The following is a 16260-nucleotide window of genomic DNA, read 5'->3' as shown; positions in this document are numbered from 1 at the left end:
CTAGGATGTGAAACCAGGACAGCCTGACTCTATAGTGTTGGCACTTAATCGTGGCCACTGGCTCTCCTGTAGCCAAGAAGTTCACTTTAATCATGCTGTATAATAGATGCAAAAGTCAAAGAGGCCAAAATAACGTATAAATCTGGGTAAGAGAGTGGCTCAACAAGTGTGCACACCTTCCTGGTAAGGTAAACGGGCAGGGCAGCCAAAGTAGAACGCACACATCCGCCACAAAGCCCTGCTGTTGAAGGAGACTGCCGGGCTACTGCACTGCCCTGCACATTCTTACAAATGTACCACAGAGCAGAGATTCACTTCAGAGTGGCAGAAGCCAGAACTAAACCTGCCACCCATTTGCCTGGTTACCTGGCTCCCACAGCCTTCTGGTTATCAGGCATCCCTTTCCTATGGTCTCCTTTCTGCCTGTCTGACCATTAGTTCGCCCCAAAGACTTCTTTCATTTCGAGTTTTCTTTATTTCTGACTCTAAAAAGAGAGAAAAGTGCTGGATTCCTGTGTCTGTGTGTTTAAAGACCAGTGCCAAACTGATCTTGGCTTCACAAGTAAGTGCCAAACATTTGTTTAGAGAGTAAAAATGCCCGTTCAATAACCCAGAGCACCAGTTAAATGAGGCCTGTCATCCTCAAACAAAGGATCACAGCATCACCCCTCTGAGCTCCTCAGACTCCACATCTGTGTATCGCCTGACCAGAGCTGGCAGACAGAAGTCTTCACCTTTCAAAGAAATACCTATATTCAATGTGCATCTCCTTGTTTCCGGCTCTGAAGTGTAGTCCATTTGTGACAGAGAGAGAACGTGACTCATATTAAATGCAAATGAACTAAGCAACAGCCTGTGCTCTGTGTCTCACCACAGCTAACTGTAAGCACCCTGCCCCATCTCAGGCTTCCAGCCATCCACACACACCACACGTTCTTCTAAAGAGAAGGGAATCCAAGTTAGAGCCTCATTCCAAAAACCACCACCAACACCAACAACACATCAGAAAAGGGTGACTTCCTAAGAGCATTCTTGAGGTGAAAACTCTAGGAAAAGAGAAAATCCCTTTTTTACCATCACTATGAATTAATTGATTCTGCCCAGTACTTTAACAGTAAAGTATGTTAAAACATTTCAAACTTCATTTATGAAATAAGCATTCCTTTACTTTCAAGCAATGCTCCTCTACATTATTAAATTATCCGGGACAATTTTCCATACTAATATCATAAATTCCTAAAAAAAATTTATGGTTGGCTGGAATTAACTCTAAAATAAACAACAATCTAAAAGATCATAATCTCCTTCTCCACAAGAAAATTAGTCATGCAGAGTATAACTTAAAGATGTGTGGTCACCAGCATTGTGTTACTGAGAACAGTATTTTATGACTAAATACCTACTATCCACTCCACCCTCAAATCCTACCCACCAGAAAAACGAGGCTTTAAAGTCTTAGCATGCTGACTTAAGTGTATCTTCATGTTCTTCAGATTTTTTTAAAAGTTAATTTCTATGTCCACTTACATAAAATTACAGGCTTACGTCTCTACTCACACAGTTGAGGTTGATGAGCAAACTGCTGTCTTGTGTCTTGAGACAGACATTAGCTTCCTGCCTTCCCTATCCTCATAAGCAGCTACTTAAAGTTTGAGTTTTATGCAAGAAAACATTTTAAAGCCTCCAGTGTTTGACTGCAGCAGACTTCAGACTCATTCCTGTAACACATTTAACATGAAACAGAGTTGAGACAGTTAGAACTTATGTCAATTCATCACATTTTAATCATCTAAAAGTTAGAGGAATGCTTTCATTATTTCATGGACACAAAAAGGGGGTGTTGAGACAAATAAATGTACTAATATTAACCATAACATACCAATTCTACACAGGGAGATAGGCTTAGATGAGCAAGAGTTACTTTTTATAATCATTTAACCCAAAGAAAACTAGATATTCTTCAATTTTTCTGAAGCTTGGCAATTTATTTAGAACAAGTGCCACATCTTTACAAGTGGTGGATGGAAGGCCTTCAGTTCTCCAAGGACAGGTCTGTCCTACCTCTCTGTTCTGACAGCAGGAGGTGCTAGCTATACTTCTGACATTGCTGTAAGACCTGCAGCACAGGTCCCCAGCTTCTGCCCCTAGAATATCACCACGACTACAGGTTAAACAAATGAGAGAAGGCTTCCCTGGAAAATAAGACTACATTTATGTAAGAATTATGTAATCCTACTCAAACTAAACTTTGAAAGCAAACACAAAACGAAAATGTTTAGAAATTAGGAAGTAATTCCAGTTATGATAAACTATCTCCATTTCATTAACGTATACTTAGACATCCATGATATTTTATACTGCAGAAACAAATAGAAAAATTTTAGTTAGCAGATTCCATTTATTTAAAACAATTATACTCCTAGATAAAAAATGATGTATTATTTGAAATTCTGAAGCAGCGACTAATAAGATGAGTCAGACGGTAAGGGCCCTTGCAGCCAAGCCTGAAGACTATATTTGTGTCCTAGAATCTTCTGATGGAAAAAGAGCTGACTCAGGTTGTTCTTGGACCTCCACATGCATGCCATGGCACATATGTACCCCTCTTCCACCTGTGCCCTCTATAATAAATTATTGTAAGAAAACTGATGCAGAGTACTGTTAACAGTATTACTGCCCATACATTTATCCAATCTATTTAAAATTCTGGCCTCACTGCTGTGACAGACAGCTACACACAGGGACAGACTTTAGGCTTAGGTGGCTCAATGTTGTTTTTTTTTTTTCTGACTGGCAATAGAAGACAAATTTCAATAAATTTCAGACAAAATAAATTTCAATAAAATTGTCTTTGAAAATCCAGATAACTATTTCCCTTCTATATGCACACTGGCTTCAATACATCTATTCTGTTCTCATTATCTATAGTAAAATTTAGGACAAGCTTTACTACTTCAGGAATACAGGATAAATACTTAACAGTCACAGCATGACTTTTAAAAATACAAGAAACAACTTTACAAGTATTATAGTAACTAATGCTAAAATACTACACATGCTATTCTATAAAGATAACTAAATGAGTTCATTCAAAGCAAATGCTTCTTTATAATCTACTTATATAAACACAAATGATCTGAGAAATTGCATTTCACAAAGTTTCTAACTTCCTAGAAAACCTTCCAACAAATCTCTTGTACAATGCACACTCTTCACAGACTATGGAACTGGGCCTGGATCTTTCTCCTCAGTGCTCTTCAGTCTCAGGTGAGATTAGATGACAGGCCATAGTGATCCACTGTATTTATAGCAAGCCATGTCTGGAACTGTCTCTCGTATAGTCAAGTACAACACTACTAAATTAACTTTATCAAGGAAGATGGCAGGATGGCTATAAATTTAGGAAAGCCATCTCTTCGAAGGAAACAATTATGGAAACTAGAGGGAACAACCTCAAGAGGGAAAAAGATACACAACTGAAATGCTGTCAATAGAGAGGAAAGAAGCAGACACCACCAATGGTGCAAAAGTTGCTTAAAACAATCTGTACAAGTTCCTGTCCAACACGAGACACTGTTCAAGGCTAAGGACACAGCAGTTGGAACAGGTTCCCTCTTGCAGTTTTGAGCTCACACTATTAAAGACTTGAGACTAAATGCCTGAGTCACTACCACTGTAGCAAATGAATCAGGTAAAATTATTACATAGGGTTAAAGCTGGTAGTTGAAGGCTACCTGAAGGTTGCTATACACTGAATCGCAAGGTGCATTCCACAGGTGACTTAGCACAACTGGAAATTAACTGATGAGGAGGACCTGAGCAGATCTCATACTAATCATATTATCAAAATTTATCCCTAACAAAGACATAGGTGAACACAGGCCTCCTGATGTGGACCGCCAAGAAGTTCATACCACAGACTGACATTCCTGACACATGAACGAGCCCAATTTGGCAGATATCCTACAATAAAGTTTGCCACCCACTTCAAAAGCATCAAGGCCTGTAAATAAAAGCTAAAAGAATACAAGTAACATTGTAATGCACAAGTCAATTCTCAAGCATCAGGAAAACACTAATTGCTTGTAAAAGTGCTTGCCCTGCAAAGACAGGACTTGAGTAAGATGCCCAGAACCCATGTAAACAAACAGGATACAATGAAACACAATGCCAGGGAGTCAGGCAGGAGGCCCTCTGGGATTCTCTAGCCAGGCAGCCTCATCTAATGGGCTGGTCCCAAGTCAGAGAAATCAATCCTGCTTCAAAATACAAGGTAGATGTCTCGTAAGGAATGCCATCTGAATTTGTCCCCTGGTTTCCAAAACATGTACATACAACCACAAAAAACAACAACAACTAAAGAACATTCTGACTAGAACACAGTAATACTTTGGGTAAGGTAATGGAGCTCAGACCCTCCTAAGAAGCACATAAGGAATTTACATGGTTGCAGTAGCTTTCTATAAGCTTAAATTTACAATATTTAAAATATACTTGAAACTGATATTCTGATGATCCCCAGCATTGAGTTGTGGAGGCCCAAAAATGTGAGCCTATTTCCACCTTGTCTAAAAGTCAGAGTTTTAGCTTGTTCAAAGTTGTTGACAACAAGTATGGCTACACACCCTGACCTAGGGTGTGGTTACTTGGTGTTTTGTACATTAAGATGGCCCATACAGGTAGATCCACTCCACCCTGACCAATGGTCAGGATATTCGAGCATACTTTTGCTCTTTCTTTTGAATTAAGAGGTTTGACCTAGAGAGGGGCTGCTTTCAGGATACTTGGTCTAGGATAGGTTCACTGCCTAAACAACAGAAAGCTTTTCTGAAGAATTAATGGCTTGATGGTTCAAAGTATTGAAGCAAGTTACTGTTCTAGCTGTCCTTTGTATCATGTTAAAGTAGTCTTTTGTCTTCTTCTCCCTGTTGTATTGGAATATAAAAGTGTATGGAAAATTAAACTTTGTATTCTCTGGAACTCCTTCCCAGTACTATCCTATGCTTCTGTTGTATTATTTTTATTCATGTCTTTTTTTCTCTTTACTTATTTTTCTAATCGCCACGCTCCTACCCTGCTAAGTGATATCCTTTTCGAAGCTGGTCTCCAACATCTAGTAAAACAAAATGAGACTTCCTACCTTACAGCTGTATCCCTACTCCAGTGGAAGTAGGGTTGACATGTGGTCAGCACCCACAGTGAGTATCAGGAAACGGCCTGACATAACACCACAAGATAAGTGCTCCCTGACACATGCCATGCAATGGTAACAAGCTCTGTTGCACACATTTGAAATTCCCTCCCTTCCTTCCTTACTGTACTGACACAACCTTCCCTATCTCTCACAACAGTTGAAGAAGCAAACCTTTCTACGAGCACTGCCTTTCCTAATCTGCAAACATGTCTTCTTGCTAGAAACCCAAATTAAGCTAATTTCTGGTTATGGCAGGTAGCAAGGCAGAAGCAAAGCTACAGCTAATGAGCAATCAAGAGCATCGACTGAAAATATCAAGACGCACCTTAAACCTAACAATGTTCTATAATGCAACACGGACTGAAAAGCAAACACATTCACTACAGAGCATCCTGCACTTGTAGAAGAAAGATAAAGAATGTTAACATCAAAACACCAGGGAGAAACCACAATTATTTCAGTAACACACACCGAAGTGAAAGTAAAAAAGAAGAGGAGGTGGGTGGTGTGGCCCAGTGGTAGAGGGCCATTTTGCAGTTTGTGGATTCTATCCTCAGCAAAGACATTATGACCACCCTGTTCCTAATTCCTTTTCCTTAAAACTTGCGGATCACTAAGACAGCAGTCTCTGTACTAGATTTTCACAAAGAACACAGTAGGAAGGAGAGTGGTAAAATGTTTCTTCTGGTCTCACAGAGGGGGGATAGGCAAGAATTGGAGCCCCAGGCTGGTATTGGCATAAAAACAGACAGGAGGACCAATGGAGCCAAATCGAAGACCCGGATATTAATTAATCCACACACCTTCATACACCTGATTTTTGACAAAGAAGCAAAAAATATCAAATGGAAAAAAGAAAGCGTATTTGACAAATGGTGCTGGCAAATTGTATATCAACAAGTAGAAGAATGAGGAAAATAGAGCCATATCTATCATCATGCACAAAACTCAAGTCCAAATGAATCGAAGACCTCAACATAAAACCTGAACCTCATTAAAGTACACTAGAACACATTGGCACAGGAAACCACTTCCTATATATAACCCCAGTAGCACAGACACTGAGAGAAACAATTAATAATTGGGACCTCCTAAAACTGAAAAGCTCTGAAGCAAGGGACATGGTCAACAAGACAAAATGACAGCCTACAGAATGGGAAAAGATCTTCACTAACCCCACACCAGAGGTCTGATCTCCAAAATATAAAAAGAATTCAAGAAATTGGTCATCAAAAAATAATTCAATAAAACAAAATGGAGTACAGACCTAAACAGAGAACTCTCAACAAAGGAATCTAAAATGGCTGAAAAACACTTAAGGAAATGTTCAACATCCTTAGTCATCAGAGAAATGTAAATCAAAACAACTCTGAAATTCCATCTTACACCTGTAAGAATGGCCAAGATCAAAAACACTGAAGACAACTTATGCTGGAGAGGTTGTGGGGAAAAGGAAACACTCCTGCATTGCTGGTGGGAGTGTAAACTGGTACAGCCGCTTTGAATTTCAGTGTGGTGATTTCTCAGAAAATTAGGAAATGACCTTTCTCAAGACCCAGCAATACCACTTCTGGGTATATATCCAAAGGATGCTCAATCGTGCCACAAGGACATGTACTCAACTATGTTCATAGCAGCTTTGTTTGTCATAGTCAGAACCTGGAAACAACCTAAATGCTCCTTGACCGAAGAAGGAATGAGGAAAATGTGGTACATTTACACAGTGGAATAGAACACAGCAGAAAAACAAAAAACAAAAAAAACGACATCTTGAAATTTGCAGGCAAATGGATGGAGCTAGAAAACATCATATCTAGTGAGATAACCCAGACCCAGAAAGACAATTATCATATGTACTCATTCATAAGTGGTTTTTGAACATACAGCAAAGAAAACTAACCCACAATTCACAACCACAGATAACCTAGACAACAATGAGGACCCTAAGGGACCCATACATGGATCTAATCTACATAGGAAATAGAAAAAGAGAAGATCTCCTGAGTAAATTGGGAGCATGGGAACCTTGGGAGAGGGTCAAAGGGGAGGGGAGAAGCAGGGAGGGGAGCAGAGAAAAATGTAGAGCTCAATAAAATCAACAACAACAAAAAAAGAAGTGCCCTTGGATGTCACGGTCTGTACTATCACCAGAGACCATGTAGATGTCCATGACTCACACTACCACCAGTAGCCAGGGGGACATCTATGATCCATGCTACCGCTGGGGGCCATGTTGATATGTTCAGCCTGTGCTGCCTGCTACCTAAGGTCATGCAGTGTTGATGCCCATAGCCTGTACTGTTGCCAGAGACTATGCTGAGGACCTGAGGTTTGTGGTTGATGTGGATGTCGGTGGTCCCCATTGTCACCTGAAATCATATGGAAGTCCGTGATCCTTGCTGCCCTCTGACTGTAAAGTACAAAGAAGCTTCTTTTTCAGTGTTACTGGTAACTGCAGTATCACTGTTGAGAACGAGACATAGAAGGCTCCTGTGACAACTCCCCCGCAAGCCCCCACCCCCCCCCAAACCAGTCTAGATAGGATGTCATTGAAGAAAACTCTTAAAAGTTGTGATAGGGATCCCGAAGAGTAGCTCTTCACAGTTGATGGCTTCTGGTGGGGGTGGGAGTGGGAAGGACTCAGTTTTCTTTTAGGGGCTGGTCTCTGGGAATTTAACCATCCAGTGAGTATATGGAAAACAAAGTAGATTTGGTATTGTTCTCCCTTTTCTTTGGGAAAGTCATGGGGGAATTGGACCCACGAAGACCAAGAAGGGAATGTGATTGGGGTATACTGTATAAAACTCCCAAGTAATCAAGAAAAAATATGTTGGAAAAAAAAAAACTGAAGTTACTTCTCAGTAACAGGTTTTCTGTCCCCCAGTAAAGAATTAATGTTACATACTGTATTAGGTTATTCCATCTTGTACATGAAACAGACTGAATCTGAATCTTGAAGGATTTTTGTTTTGTTTATTTTTTGAGACAGGGTTTCTCTGCGTCCTCAGTTTCTCAGTTTCTGGCTGTCCTCACTCAGATATCTGCCTGCTTCTGCCTCCTGCTGCTTCCTGAGTTCTGGGATTACACTACCACTGCCTGCCTGAGTTCTTGTATTTTACAATTATGTTTGGATCTTTAAAAATACATTTTCACGTCTTTTAAAATTTAAAATGTGACTTACATACAAAGCACTACAAACAGTTAAAAGCTAGTGATATGAAAACACTACAAAAGCTGTCTTATAAAGACTAGTCCTTCAAGGTCAACAATTATTCTCAAGTCTACCAGAGTTAAGTATATTAGCACTTTCCAGACACACATACTCCAGGTTAATCATCGTCCTGAACACAATCATTTACTAGGTGAGATGTGCAGTCTTGAAGAAAATAAACTGCAAAACCAATCCAGCTGTGTAGACAATAAGCCCCTCGCTCTCCAAGTCTTAACCAGTTAGAATTCCACCACTCACCTAATAGCAACAAAAGGTAGTAACAGAGCTCTTAAACACCATCAAGTTTCTTCAGAGCTTCCAACAATGACCAAACTTCTCCCCTATGATGGTCCTCTGACCTTTCTTCTGGCTGGCTATTATCTCATAAGTGCTATGTGCTGGTAGTGAGATAAATTTGTGTGGAGAAAGCTAAATATAGAAACATTGACATTTCTCAAAAAGAAAGTAGACTGTGTTCAGTCTACTTTGAGTAGACTCAAAGTCGATACTGTGTTCTACTCTGTGCCATTCAACCCATTACACTTTGAGCCCGTCTTGTTCATGACTGCATGGCACTTCTAGTTTCTAGCCTACCTGTTTAAACAGGGGTTTTAACATACACATTAGAGGGTCTGTGTGATAGGATAATACCTGACTTGCACTTTTGCACAACACAAAAACTTTGATTCCCTATACATCAAGTACACCAAATACAATCACTTTCACAAAACTCAAGTTATCAATGTCTTTTCCACCATAAGAGAAGAAGAGGTAAACAAGCAAAACAAAACCTCCATTGTAAAGTTTAAAAGAGGACTTGTGACTTTAGTATTAATAAATGCTTTTGGTTAGCTAGCATAAGAATGTGCTGGGGCTCAGATGTAGCTAAATAGGCAAAGTGTTCTACCAGCGCAGATGAAACCCTGAGCTCAATCAACATAAACCGGACACAGTGGCACACACCTGAAATTCCAGTATTTAGGAGTGAGGGTCAGAAGCTCAAGGTCATTCTGGACAGCAAGTTCGAGGGCATCCACCTAAGACACCACCTTTTAAAAAATGTGATTTTTTACTAATCGTAAGTAGCTGGTAAGGGCCAAGTTGTTTATATTACCATCTTACTATTTAGAAGAAGGATATCTAAATCTTTATGTGAATGCTCAAATTAACAATACTCCAATTTTAGGGGAAAAAAGGTAAAAAAAAATTAAGGAGGTGGAGATTAAAGCATATATGGGGAAGTTATCTAGATGGTTCATCTTGAACTATGCAGTACTCTCTTCCTATGGTGACAATGGCCCACTTCATAAGCTCTGTTCTGAACTACTGGACAGACATTGTGATATTAAAAAAAGGCACAAGGACTTCCAAATTCAACACTGCAGAGAAAAATGCTGCTCTCAAAACTGTCAGAATCAAGATGAGAAAAAGTGAAAGGGAGAAATGGTCCCGTGCAAACAGCACCACTGTGAAATCAGCTGCCCAGTAGTAGGTAAGTGGTGTTTTGGGTGGGAATATACAAGAAGAGCCCCTCTCTGAGTGCTTCCTCTGAAAAGTCAGCATTAACTAGACAGCTGACAGAATTCTCAAAATCATCTTAAGTTTGAGGGATCACAATTTTCATCAAGTCACATATGGCTTGTATTTAGTCCACTGGACTTATGAAAAATGTCTAATTTGTAAACTAACCAGCAAAGCCAGTGCTCTCTGGTGTGGGTACCACAGCTGAGGTTAAGCTGGAAAAGCTGTGGTTCACAGGAAAACTCTCTTGGGGAGAAAAAAACTCCTGGCTTCAATTACTCTCTCTCTACCCCAACTATTTCCAGAGAGTGATAGCCTGCTCCACATGGGAATGCTGCCCAAACTTCTCTCCTACAGTGGGGAGAAGACAGAAAGATCTGCTACATCAAGAGGGCAGCCAGAGGCCTGAGTGCTCCGTGGATGCTCCACTCTCCCAGCTCGCTCTTTCTTTGGTTGGCATAATGCATCAGAATTTCACAGAACACAGTTACAAAAGACCCGTGTTTGGATTATTTCAAGACATTCACATTTTTCAGGAATGAGAATGTCTATCTTTAAGTCATTTCTTTTTCTGCCTTTCTCTCTCGAAAGTATAAAACCAAATTCTACGAAGTCCATCAGAAGGGTGGATTGCCCATCAGAAAATGATGTAGCTCAAGTAAATGACATGTCTCAGACTTTCTATTGCTATAACACCATGGCCAATGGCAACTTGGAGGGTGTTTATTTGGCTTGAGTCCACATCACACTGTTCACTACTGGAAAGTCAGGGCAGAAACTCAAACAGGACAGGAACCTAGAGACAGGAGCTGATCCAGAGACCACGGAGGGGTACTGCTCCTCACAGCTTGTTCAACCTGCCTTCTTATAGCACCCAGCCAAGGGTGGCATCACCCACAAAGGGTGCGGTGCTGTGGGACAAAGTAAAAATATGTCACTTGTATTTTAATAAAACGCTGACTGGCGCGTAGACAGGCAGGAAGTAGAGGCAGGGCAATAAGAATAGGAGAATTCTGGGAAGAGGAAAGATTCAGTCTGCAGTCATCACCCAGAAGTAGAAGAAGCAAGAAGAGAATACCTCGCTAATAAAGGTACCAAGCCACGTGGCTAACACAGAAAAAAGTATTATAGGTTAAGATGTAGAAATTAGTTAATAAGAAGCCTGATCTAACAGGCCAACCAGTTTATAATTATTAATGTAGGCCTCTTTGTGTTTCTTTGGGACTAAACAACCGCGGATCGGGCGGGACAGAAACCACTGTCAACAGAGAGGTCCTCCCACATCAATCACTAGTTAAGAAAATGCCCTACAGGCTTTCCTACAGAATGAATTTATGGAAGCCTTTTTCTCAGCTGAAGCTCCCTCCTCTCAGATGACTCTGGATGTGTCGAACTGACTTAAAAACTATCTAGCACATGATGAAATGACCAGATTTCTTGAGATCATAATTTTAGAAAACTTCTCAGTTCTGCTGGAGAAGTGAATCAGTAGCACAGAATTTCCTAAGCATGCACAAGTCCCTGAGTTCCATCTACAAATATCAAAAAAAAAAAAGTGGAATAAAAATGCTTCACTCTGTGTAACTCCTTACCCATGGATATGAGTATCTTACCTACTTTCTGTTTACCTGGAACATTATTTAATAATCGTTCATCTCTTCTACTCTGTTTAAGGTCCTAACAAACAAAGTATTTACTTGAAATATAAGATTTTCCTTCCTCTTCTATCAATCAATATTACCCTGTCTCACGACATTAACATGCAAAGTTCCAGTCAGAATAAAATATTCTTCCTACGGTTACTCACTATTTTAAGACATGATAAGCCTAGATCAAATGACCACATAACAGTCAACTGGATTATCATTCTTTCTGTACCGACAAACACTCAAGTTTTTCAGTGCTCTCCTGCTCTAAAAAAAGGTACTAAAAATGCAAAACAGCTCTTAGTCTGTCAACTAAATAGTCATTGTAAATGATTTGCTTGTAGTCTGAGATATAAGATTTCTGCATTATTAGGAACAAACATTCAAACTCAGGAACATAATCAATTGCTAATATAAATAGTTATACCAAGAATGAATTATACCAAGGATGAAATTAAATATCTATTAAGATTAGAATGTTTATTAAAAATAATGAATCAAGAACATTTGATCAAGAAATACTGAGAACAAATCAGTAATCTTAAGTGATTTTTTAAATCTTTTTATCTAAGATATTTCACTTGATTTTCATCATTAACACTGTATTATTAAAATATTGTTTTTATCTCAATGGAACTCTCTATAAAAATGAACAAAAAGGTCCTGGTAACTCATTCCTTTTAAGGGACATTTGATTGCTCTAGAAAATCATTCAAATTGTTAGAATACAATGTGGCTTGGAGTTTATCACAGGGACGGCCAGTCACTTGGCATCCTACAGGTCTTCGTTCCCTAGTTCCCATGTGGTATCTTTCTTCACCCTTCTGACATAAAAATCACCTAATACTTAGGACAGACTAAGATAACAACAGAATATTAATGAAATCTTCCTGAACCCATTCCCAACACCTGAAACAGGGTCTCCTACACTGCCCAGCTCAGCCCTGAACTCCTGAGCTCAAGCAAATTTCCCCGCTTCACTTCCCCAATCACTGGGTCTAAAGAACCACCCTGACTCACTGATGAAATTCTTTTTTGGCTGTATTTCCTTTGGTGACTTCTGTTTGCCGAATGGAGTCAGAGATATGATAAGAAAACCTTCTAAATCAAAACCTACTGAGATATGATAAGAAACCCTTCTCAATCAAAACCTACTGAAGTGTGACCCAACATCAAGGAATATTTTAGTGGAATACCCAAAACTTTCGGTGACAGGTTTGAGGCGGGGCAGGTGAGGGGAAGTTATGAGGACATGCAAAAGAAGAGGCATCTCTCACACAAGAGACTATGAGAAGCTAGCTGAGAATCAAGAATTCCAACACAAAAGATATCAGAATTTGCTATGAAGACAACGCTCATTTACTATCGTTTAGAGAGAAGTGTGTCCCAATAGTGTAAAGCAGTAATCAACAAAGCTGGGATTTGCTGGGTTACAGGTCTTATTCCAGTCTTGGATTATTTCTGGGATTCACACAAAAGACTATTAACTTTGTTTACAGTGAAGATACCGGAACTTTTAGCATCCCTGTGATCTAGAGTTTGACCTTATCCACTGTAATCCTGTCATTTCCGTCAGGAATTCTCCAGTATCTTATTTACATTTTTAAAAAAGTATTACATTTATTTGGTATGTGGACACACACAACACTCTTAGGGAAGTCAGAGGAAGTCAGTTCACTCTCTACCATGTGGTCCTGGGAAGCAAACCCAGATCAGCCTTGGCAGGAAGCACCACCACCATCCAGCCCCTCATTTACATTTCTCAGCAACCCTTTGAAGTTCACAGCTCTGAAACCCACAAAGTCACCTATATGACTACTGTGAACACAATAAAGCACAGCTCTACCTCGAGAAGCTCGTACATACACTTGAGAGTGCCTTGTACGTTCCCTGAATGTCTCTCTAACCCCTGCACTTAAAACATTTATGAAACATCCTTTTAATAAACTCCATGTTGAGTTCATATTTTGTCCACTCTGATATTTCCTATTGTAGTCAAGGATTCAGTTTATCTGAATGGAGGTGTGTGAAAAGAATTCAGACTGCTATAGGCAGGAACGTAGAACTGTGTCTACCTCTGCCTCCACTGACAGGTCTAGTAAAGCAGCATTTAAATTTTCAGTGCTGCTTCAGGTACATGGTCTTATATTTTATGAATGCCAAAAAAAGTATTTCTAAATGTTCTTAAAAATTGAAAATTAAGACTCTACTTCCTGGGACTGGAGATAGGGCTCAGAGGTTAAGAGCAAATGAGGGACCAAGCTCAATTCTCAGCACTCACATGGCAGATACAGGAGAAGTGATGGCCTCTTCTCACCTCAAAGCCACGTTTGCACCTGCTGCATAGACATATATTTGAGCAAAACACTCATACACATAAACACACAATAAGACTCTGCAGCCCAAAGAGATACGGTTCCTAGTATTAAAAATCACAATACCCAACACCTGCTACTTGTCACTTTTTGTTCCCATGCTCCAGTTTCAGAGTTCTAGCTAGTAGCAGGAAACAAATCTTTCTCCAATACAACTCTATTAAGACCTTTCTCCTGGTTCTTTTCTATGGTGGGGGGAGGGGAGTTGAGGGAGGTGTTAAATTGGTGTTAAGTTTGCCTGGGCAAACCAAATCAAAATGCCCATCATTTTATTAAGTAAGATGCTCTCAGGTGGCCAAGTGCATGGCGGGGAGACAGGACAGCAAGGAGCCCATGCAGAACAGAAAACCACGTGTTCCTCCTCTAGGAGGCCCCCTAAATACCCTGTGGGACTGATCCTGACCATCCCCCACCAGGGAGGGGTCAGAACCTTGCATGTTGGGATTGAGTCCAGAGTTAAGCAGCTCCCAGGCCAGGGGCTGGGGCTATGCCCCCAACTTAACAGGACGTCTCTCACTACATAGCAATCAATACCAGAATTACAGGTGTGTCTCCACGCCTGGCTATCTGGGTTCTCTCTGCTAAACTGTCTACTGGAAATTCACTTAGGTAACTTCCTGCCTCTACCAGTAAAAAGACAATGGGGTATTACAGACTAAATAAGCTGCCAGTGAGCTCACAGCAGGACAAGATAAGAACAGAAGAGGACTTCCAATGCTTTGGTGCACCGCCCCCTCTAATCTTCACAATGTCCTTTGGAGGTAGAACAGATGAGGAAATTAGAAAAATCATAGAACTGGCTCAAGTCACATTGCTGGCAAGTATTAGTCTGTTTTCTGTACCTGTAACAAAATATATGAACATCTATAAAGAGGTTACTTAGCTTGTTGTTTTGAGTCTGACAGTCTAAGACTGGGTAGCCCCAGAGGTTTGACCTCTAGTGGGGGCCTCATGGCAGAGGACATATCACTGGGCAGGAGTCATGCAGAAGAACACATGATGAAACAGGAAGCCAGATTATGAAGCCATGCTGCTCTTTTATAAATATCATTCTCAGAAGAATTCACTCCCGTGAACCAATTTATTCTCTTCTGACCCAATTACTTTGTACAAACCCTTTACTACTAAAAGAATCTAACACTTCTCAGTATTGGTACACTTAAGCTTCTCACCTCTGTAGGACTCAAGCAATAGCCAAACCACTGCAGGGATAAAGCAATGACCTGAACCCAGAAATTCCATCTAAAAGGCCAAGCAAGTGCAGAATGAAACATGGATTCTGATACACGAGTCAAGGTCACTAATCAATAATTTCAAGAGGCATTTCCACGAAGATCAAGTATTAAGTATATCTGGGATGAGAGTACAAAACATACATGCACACGGGCACACACACTTCAAAGAATGTGTATACACACAAGTACCTGGTTCTAATTCTTGTTCTAAGAGCAATAGATATGCAACCTGGAAAAGTTCCAGAGCTACATAATTTGAATAAGGAACAGTCACTAGTATCAGAAAGATAAGAAAGCTAGCAAATCACAAAACCATATGAAAAACAAAAGCAGAACAAACAAACACACGTAAACCTAACCAAGGAAGGGAAGCTACAGAACAGTGACTTGCTATGTCACAAGAGGGGATTGCTTTGTTTATGATGTTGCCTGGTTAGTATTTTTAATCAGGACGGATATTCTGGGTTAAAGAAAACAGGTTCAACTTAGTGTGAGCAAAGCCACAGTGGCCTACTATCCCTGATGTATAATACCTACAGGCTGGATTCGAGATGGACAGTTGAATAAAATATTTTAAAATTACAGAAAAATGGTAGTTGTGTCAAAAAACACAAATATGTGCTTTTCTTTTGGTGGCTGAGGTTTAGAAGCAGAGTAGATGGAAGAACTGATCACCAGCCTTATAAGCCTTGAGTATTGGGAAGGAAGAAATGTGATTCAAGAAAGAATCAGAGGCTAAAGGAAAAGATGAGATAAGAAATTGAGTCTTAGTAGAATGAGAACTGGAAAGACAGATAGACTATATCCAGACAGAGGTAGGGTATTAATATTAACTATGAACAACTATAAACATTATTAATAGAAAATGCGAATTAGCATCAGTGAGGTATCTACTCTATATCCACCAGGATGATTAAAATTTTCAATCTGATCATACCAAGTGCTACGAGAGGAAATAATTTCAAAGCATAACTAATACAAGTGAAAGACAAACTGTTTAATAGTTTCTTACTGAGTTATTATACACATGACCAAGCATTTCCACTTATATAAAAAAAAAACAAAGAACAAGCCATAC

General features: G+C 39.8%; 1 protein-coding gene across 5 annotated transcripts in view; it reads right to left on the bottom strand.

Moving 5' to 3' along the window:
• The window catches only part of Zfand6 (zinc finger AN1-type containing 6), a 59445-nt gene that overhangs the window by 25770 nt on the left and 17415 nt on the right, over nucleotides 1-16260 (bottom strand). For 2 of the 5 annotated variants that reach the window (XM_048435243.3, XM_048435245.3), the window contains exon 1: nucleotides 1558-1718. The exons of the other annotated variants lie outside the window; for them this stretch is intronic. The gene's annotated coding sequence lies outside the window, so the exon portion shown is untranslated. Of the gene's footprint in view, nucleotides 1-1557; nucleotides 1719-16260 lie in introns of those variants that run through there. 5 annotated transcript variants of the gene reach the window in all.

Source organism: Myodes glareolus, chromosome 24 (genome assembly GCF_982192425.1).
Source record: "Myodes glareolus chromosome 24, mMyoGla1.1, whole genome shotgun sequence".
Taxonomy (NCBI): domain Eukaryota; kingdom Metazoa; phylum Chordata; class Mammalia; order Rodentia; family Cricetidae; genus Myodes; species Myodes glareolus.
Note: the sequence above shows the minus strand (reverse complement) of the source record. Positions and strands in the feature narration are given on the sequence as shown.